This window comes from Diabrotica undecimpunctata, chromosome 7 (assembly GCF_040954645.1).
Source record: "Diabrotica undecimpunctata isolate CICGRU chromosome 7, icDiaUnde3, whole genome shotgun sequence".
In the NCBI taxonomy this organism is placed as follows: Eukaryota; Metazoa; Arthropoda; class Insecta; order Coleoptera; family Chrysomelidae; genus Diabrotica; species Diabrotica undecimpunctata.
This window is the reverse complement of record NC_092809.1, coordinates 35,197,061-35,205,046: the sequence shown is the minus strand read 5'-3', so window position 1 is coordinate 35,205,046 and position 7,986 is coordinate 35,197,061.

Genomic DNA, 7,986 nt, shown 5'->3' with positions numbered 1-7,986 from the left:
GGTATGGAAAAAGTGACCGAAGTAATCAAGAGAACAGCAGCAAGTCACGAGCAGAGGCTGCATAGTCATGTGAATGTCTAGGCAATCCAGCTTCTTGACAACACTGAACTAAAGAGAAGACTCATAAGGACAAAACCATTTGAGTTAGTGTAAATTGTAACAGTTTAGTGTAAAATGCAGAGTATAGTGCTGTGAAGTTATTGCATGTTAGTTGTAGTGCATTAGTTGATAGATAAAATAAGAGTAAGCCATTGGGTAAGCCCTTAGATTTAAGTATTATATATACTGTATATTAAGTTCAGAAGATACAGAAAATAACTGTTAATTGGTCATTTGTGACCAGATAGCAGTATACAAACACCGTACAGGTGTTGTACAAAAAAAATATATTAATAGGGAGAAATGCCCATTATTCGTAGTTTGAATGGAAATAAATGGTGCTGTTAACTTTAATTGGTATTTCACACTATAACAATAACAATATAATCCCTTTAATGACATTATGAGATAGGGAAACAAATCTGTTGTTGAAAATTTTAGAAAGTATAGATAATATTCGGTATTTTAGAGACATAAGAAAATAGAAGGACGAAGATTAATTGTGTTCGTAGTTCGTGCTTGAATAATTGTGTTTTAAAATTCGTAAAAAATGCCTAGAACTAACTGTGCTCTTAATTGGATTAAGCTATACAAGAAACTTTATATGGACTGTGACATTGTTAATTTTATTTTATTTTAAATGCTTTTCCGCTTTAAAACCTAAAAATTAAAAAAATGCTATTGCCAATATGATAATTAGTGCGCTCACCAAAAATTTGGTCCGTATAGTAGTCACATTGTGATACAGATAAAACTCTTTATTGTTTTTGTTAGTGGAAATCTATATAATATATCAGGCTTTTATCTGCTTGTAAAATTGTGTAAAATATAAGTGACATATAAAAATTGCGCATTTTCATTCATGTCTAGAAATAACCGTATACGTGATAATTTTAAAAAATTTCTAAAATCTCACTTAATAGCTTCAAAATAAATTCTTTAACAATTGCACGTTTTGTTCAAAACTAGTTGTGCAACTTTTATCTTCCAACTGCTGTATCGCACGAAAAACTTTTGCCTTTTTTGTCTGATGCTCTTTAAAATGTAGTGAGTGCAGAAAAAAATTACAAATATTTTATCCCAAAATGATTCATTTGACATGAAGAAATTAGAACAAACTTTCCTCTTGTCTTTTTCCTCTTTCTACTTGTATCGGCTTTAAAGCCTGTTTTTTCTTCAATATTAGCCTCGTAAATTGTTTAAATTATCGCCCATCTTTTTTTTTTGGTCAGGCAATACTTCTTCGTCCATTTGGTGACTTATCTCGTGCAATTCGTACTATCCTATCCTTTGCCATTCAACTAATGTGTTCGATCGACTCCTGTTTCCGTTTTGTCACCCATCCAGTTATGTCTTCTATATTGCATGCTCTTCTTATGTTTTCGCTTCTCATCCTATCCAATATACTTTTCCCTGATATTCGTCGGAGTATATCTCTGTTGTTTCTAGTAGTCGTCTCGTTTTAGATGTGCCAGATCTAGTATCTGCCGTGTATGTTATTATAGGTTTAATGGCTGCTTTATAGATTCTTGTTTTTGTGTCTTGTCTTAGGTGTGTGCTCTTTCAGATTGTGTCATTAGGAGATCCCGCCGCTTTACCTGCTTTTAAGCTTTGTTGTACTTCTTCTTCAACATCTCCGTAACTAGTTATATCTATTCCCAGTATCTAAACCTTGTTTCCTGCTTTATTATTTTCCCATCAATTTCGATTTTACATCGTAGTGGGTATTTAGATGTTGTCATACATTTGGTTTTTTCTGCTAATATTATCATATTGTATTTCTTGGCTGTTGTATTGAGGATGTGTGTTAATCTTTGGAGTTCGTCTTCTGTCTCGGCAATTAATGTGGCGTCATCCGCATAACATAATATTTGGATTTCTTTGTTCCCCATTCTGTATCCATGACCTTTACGTACTGCTTGTATTATTTCATCCATTATTATATTAAAGAGAAGTGGGCTTAACGAGTCACTCTGTCTGACTCCGCTTTGTACTGGTATACACTGAGTTAGTTTTCCATTTATCTTTGCCTGTATTCGATTATGGAAGTAGATGTTTTCGATTGTTTCTATGATATTAATTGGTATGTTTCTTTTATACAGTAGGTGTAAGACGTCTTCGACTTGGATGCGATCGAAAGCCTTTGTCAGGTCTGGTTCATCTGATAAAGTTGTTAGTTCATTGATTTTGTTGGTTAGGACTTTTGTGGTAAGCTTAAGTGTGGGATTCAGTAGATTTATACATTTATAATTTGTTCTCCATGCGTCTGCTATCTTGCAAAGCAATATTAGTTTTTGTATAAGTTTTGTTATCTCTAGGGTTATACTTTCTCCTCCGTGTTTTAGAAACTCGTTGTTTATCCCGTCTGGTCCTGGTGACTTTTTATTTTTGAGTGAATTTATGTCTAATTCTACTTCCTGAAAACTGATTTCTATTTCGTGTCTTAATTCAGGTACGTTATTGTTTTGATAATTATTTTCCTTTCCTTTAAACAGTTCCGTCAGGTATCTTTCCCATGTAGAGTAAGATCCCAGAGCGATCAGACATAACTTATTTTTACACAGATGAAACCTTAGAGTCTCAATAGCGGCTCGCGTGCTTTGAATACCTGCGCATTTATGAAACTTGCTGAGTGACACGTGGGCAGGTACCAGGTGAGAAAGGTAACTAAAAATAAGAGCTATTTAACTTAAATTTACATAACTGATTTTTATACATATTTTGTAGAATATTATTTTGAAAATACTGTAATAAGTGTCAGACACTTGTCATGGACCAGAACTTTTGTCAGACGCTTTAAAGCTCCACTAAAATTAAATGAACTTTACTTACTTTTACATGTCTGATTTTTAAATATGTTATTGATGGAACTATAATAAAGTTATATTTAATCAGTCAGACAAATTAAAATGACCAAATATCCCTCAAACACAAAAAATAGTAAACCAGAAGTATGAGCGCGAGAGTGCTGTGCTTGCATTTCAGAGTGAGTGAGATATTGCCATAATTATGTAACGATATATGCATAATTTAAAAAATGATGATTCGAATGTATGGTTAAACGCAGGCACTGGAAATAACCAGAGATACATTAATTTGACAAAGGTTTACGAGTACTTGGGACCATCTTTATGTAGAAGTTTGCCAGGGTTTCACGCTCTAACTGGATGTGACTTTAATCCCGCCTTTTTTTTAAAAAGGGTAAACAAAGACCATTCAATATATTAATGAAGAAACATGAATATTAGCGAGCTTTCATGCAGTTTGGAGAATCAGAGTTGTTTACCGATGAAGCCACCCAAAAAGATATTTTCAAAATAATCCAAAAATTGATCTGCGAAATTTATAGTTTTCCTGATACGTGCAACATTAATGCTGCCCGGCTTCAATTGTTTTTAAATAATTACAGCGTATTTAATATTAACGAAGAATTCGATCGCAAAAATTTAAAAAATTTTGATGCTAGCAGTTTACCACCATGCTAAAGTTAGTTATTCCAACAATTCCGTCGTGCTAATTACATTTTTAGCATATGGAATAATGCAAATGCAAAACAACCAACCATTTTAACTCCTGAACACAATGGGTAGAGATTAGAAGAAAACCAATATCACTTTCATTGGTTTGATGGTGACCAATTACCAGCAAACGTTAGTGAATTCCTTCAAACTTCAGGTATTATACTTTGATTTCAGGTTTAGAATTTATTATGTTTGTGATTTTCTGCTTTTTAATTCTTTGAACTATTTTTTGCAGAACAACCAGCCAGCAACAACATAACTGATAATGATGAAGATGATGACTCGGATGAGCAGCATCATGATTGGTTGAATGATGAAAATTGTAATAATTGCGACAATGAATATGATGATTAAAATATAGAAAAATGTTTGTTTCAATCAATCCCAGTTGAAGATTTTTTACAAAAATTATTTTTTTTTAATTATCCTAACTAGTATCTTTTTTACAATAAAGTAAATATAATTTCTTATGAAACCAAAGTGCTCCGAATTAATTAATTATCCCAAATATCAATACATTAATTTACTTTAATATTTATCTTAATGCTAGAGTTCATCATATTAAAATAGAGATGCAAAAATATTTAATCGGATCGAAAACAGTAAGTATTCTTAATGAATTTGAATTGTTTACTCTGAGGCTCATGCGTGTTTGAGGGATGTTTGGTCATTCTAATTTGTCTGACTGATTAAATATATCTTTATTATAGTACCATTAATAACATATTTAAAAATCAGACATGTAAAAGTAAGTAAAGTTCATTTAATTTTAGTGGAGCTTTAAAGCGTCTGACAAAAGTTCTGGTCCATGACAAGTGTCTGACACTTATTACAGTATTTTCAAAATAATATTCTACAAAATATGTATAAAAATCAGTTATGTAAATTTAAGTTAAATAGCTCTTATTTTTAGTTACCTTTCTCACCTGGTACCTGCCCAGGTGTCACTCAGCAAGTTTCATAAATGCGCAGGTATTCAAAGCACGCGAGCCGCTATTGAGACTCTAAGGTTTCATCTGTGTGAAAATAAGTTATGTCTGATCGCTCTGGGATCTTGGACTAATGCGCTTGCTGGTATGTCATTGTATTTCTTCAATTCTGCCATTTCTTTTCGTTGGTTTCTTATGAATCTCCATATTTGTTTTTGTGTATCGTAGAAGTAGCTTTCCATCATTTTTGTAAACTGTTTAAAGTGTTCACTTTTTGTTCTTTATACCAACTGCTTTGTTTCATTTCGTATTCTTCTATAGGTGTCTCGGGATTCTGGAGTATTTGATGTTTTGGACTTCGTGTAGGCCTCTCGATATACGAAACTGGAACACTGCCACGAATATTGTTGGAGTCTACATTTATCCCACTTCCAAAAAAACCTAATACATCATTATGTAAAGACTTTAGACTAATTAGTCTCATGAGTCACTCTCTCAAGCTACTTCTTAGGATAATTCTTAATAGAATCAAGCAGAAATGTGAATACACAATGGAAAATAAACAATTTGGTTTCAGAGAAGGATTGGGAACAAGGGAAGCTTTGTTCTCAATGCTAACACTACTTCAATGATCATGGGAAGTACAGAAACCAATTTACGTCTGTTTTATAGATTTTGAGAAGGTTCAACATGGTAGCCTGTTCGAATATCTAGAAATGAATAGAATAGATGATAAAGATCTGACACTTTTACAACATTGGAATTAACAAGCTTCTATTCTGGTAGACGGCAAAGAAACAGACAAAATTTGTATTCAAAGAGGTGTTAGACAAAGTTGTGTGTTGTCCCCAACTTTGTTTATCGTTTACTCAGAAATAATTTTTAACGAAGCCTTGGAAGGGCAATGTGGAGTTCGAATCGGGGGAGAAACTATTAACAACATCAGATATGCAGATGACACCGCGATCATGGCTGAAAGTATCGAAAATCTTCAATTCCTTATAGATCGACTCACTAGAGAATGCTCTAATAACGGACTAAGCATAAATACAACAAAGACAAAGTTACTTGTGGTTAGTAAACAAGACCCTCGGCGATAATGAACCGATAACAAAAGTTAACCATTTTAAATACCTAGGATGTCGGATAAACGAGACACTAAATCCGGATGAAGAAATTAAAACTCGTATAGAAATTGCAAGAGGAGCATTTATGAAACTTAGATGTATTCTGAGCAATTCTCAGTTGAACTTACATCCCAAAAGTCTGCTTTCAGTATTGCTTCAGTGAAAACATTTATTTCTTCTAGAGAAAACGTTAAGGAGATAATTGGAGCACAACTTTTACGAATATTAAATAATATCATTGAAAAAAATGTACGATGATTGGGGACACCACATAAAAATAAAACGCACCGATAACTTTACCTGATGGGTGGGGTGGAAACAAGATAATTAGAGAGGTTTTAACTGCACCTCTTGAGATTATTAAAAAGTTGGTTAAGTTATGATTAATTGATTAGTTCTTCAAACACTAAAGATTTTATTGAGTAAATTCATGAAACAAAATAAAAAATCCTGAAAGTTAAAACATCTTAAGGTTTTTATAATTACAAAAAAAATCACAAATTCGGTTGCTTCTACACTGGAGTCATTTTATCTTAAAGTTATCAGTTTCTTACTTGGTTCAGTTGACTTTGGATATACTACAACAATGTGTTTATAAAAATTAGTATTTTAAAAATTGTAACCGCACTCTATGTATAGTAAGTAGTCAATAGGTCTAAATTAGATAAGTGACGACTTCTTCTTCTTCTTCTGGTGATCATGACCACAGATTAATCCGAGCTAAGATACTATTAAATGTCAAATTAGAAAGAACAAAGATGGTCCAAAAAGCAAGAAAAAAGAAATGGATTCCCCCAGAAAACAACGACCTGTATGAAGATACACTAACCAGACATATACAAGACTTGCAAGACGAAATAGAAGATGTAGATCAAGCAAATGATAGTATAATGAAGGCTCTAAAAGATACGAAAAGGGAGTGCTGCCCAACCATTCTGACCCATAAAGAAAAATTTAGCCAAAATACCAAAGAGCTAATAGGTAAAAGAAAACAGCTGACGGAAAAATACGGCTCAAACTACACAACAATGAAGAAATTAAATGAAGATATCCACCGGTCAATCCGAAAAGACGTAAGAGAAAACAATACAAGAGAAAAAACTAAGATAATTCAAGAAAACAAAAGTTTCAAAGTTTTGAGGCGAAATACGAACAAAATAGGCAACAAAAAGATGTACAAAATAAAAAACCAAGATAGAAACATTACTAGTGATAGAAGCAAAATCCTTGAGGTTGTCGAATCCTTTTATCGCAAATGTATGAGAGCACCGACGAAAGGCAAGATCAGCCCTTGGACAAAATCACAAACCAGGGATCAGAATTAATGCCAGAAATAAGTCCATACAAAATAAAAGCGGCACTTTTAGAAATGAAAAATAACAAATCTCCTGGCGATGACGGAGTATACATCAAACTAGGTGAAAATTAAATTATCCAGGCTTTGGCCAAGTTTTTCACCGAATGCATCTACCAAGCAAAAACTCCTCAATGAAATAATGCAGTCATTACTTTATTACACAAGCAAGGAGACAACAGATTTAAAAAACTACCGTCCTATCAGTTTGCTTTCACACATATATAAACTTTTCACAAAAATTATCAAAAAAAAGACTGGACGCTAAATTAGACTTCTATCCGCCTAGAGAACAAGCTGGATTTAGATCGAGATACAGCACTAACGACCACTTACTAGTGATAAAGAACCTAATAGAGAAGTCTGCAGAATACAACAAACCATTGACACTGATATTTGTCGACTACTACCGAAAGCATGGGTACCATAAGCCTTCAGAAAATGTTAAAAGCATTGACAGAATGCCGAATAGACCATCGCTACAATAACATAATTAAATATATCACCAAAATGTCACAGCTAGCGTAAGACTATCTGAACAAGAAACCAATAAATTATATATATATAGCGAGGAGTACGGCAAGGAGACACAGTCTCTCCAAAGCTATTCACGACGCTTTTAGAACATACTTGTAAGAAGGCACATCTGAACGAGCATGGTATTAACATAAATGAAGAGAAGCTCAGTAATTTGAGATTTGCAGATGACGTCGTCCTTATAGCCGATCGTATGGATAATGTTTGAAAAATTATATCACGCTTCCTTGGAGGTCGGACTAAAGATTAATATAAACAAGACGCAAATAATGACTAATCTTGTGCTAAATCGAAATATTGCTGTTGATGGAAGGGATATTGTGCAGACTACATCGTATAAGTACCTAGGACATGAAATTCGGTTAGGCAGAGATAACTAGACATGTGAGCTCCCACGTCGCATAGGATTAGCCTGGGCA